The following is a 339-nucleotide window of genomic DNA, read 5'->3' as shown; positions in this document are numbered from 1 at the left end:
CTCTTGGCTGGCTACAGGAAGCGTTTCCGAGCTGTGATACTTGCCAAAGGGAGCAGTACAAGGCATTAACTCTGCAGGGTGCCCAGACTTTTGCAGATGCCATTTTTTTTGTTTTCTGTTATTTTTAAAGTGTAAATGATGAAAATAAAATCTAACTTTTTTTCAACATTTTATACAAATGTCGGATCTGTCATTTGATGCCTTTTGGAGTTTTTACAATCATTTCTTGGCTTCTTTGTGCACATTAATACAAATTTTTACCTGGGGTGCCCCAACTTTCAAGCCCCACTGTATATCATTGGTAATTGAGCTAAAGTAAACATCTATTAAGTATTTTTA

At 36.0% G+C, this 339-nt stretch overlaps 1 protein-coding gene across 1 annotated transcript in view; it reads right to left on the bottom strand.

Annotated features, from left to right (window-relative positions):
- slc34a1b (solute carrier family 34 member 1b) overlaps positions 1-339 on the bottom strand; it is an 11,110-nt gene that overhangs the window by 7,805 nt on the left and 2,966 nt on the right. The gene's annotated exons all lie outside the window — the stretch shown is intronic.

This window comes from Etheostoma spectabile, chromosome 10 (genome assembly GCF_008692095.1).
Source record: "Etheostoma spectabile isolate EspeVRDwgs_2016 chromosome 10, UIUC_Espe_1.0, whole genome shotgun sequence".
Classification (NCBI taxonomy): domain Eukaryota; kingdom Metazoa; phylum Chordata; class Actinopteri; order Perciformes; family Percidae; genus Etheostoma; species Etheostoma spectabile.
The sequence above is the reverse complement of the archived record's forward strand: the minus strand, read 5'-3'. Positions and strand labels throughout refer to the sequence as shown.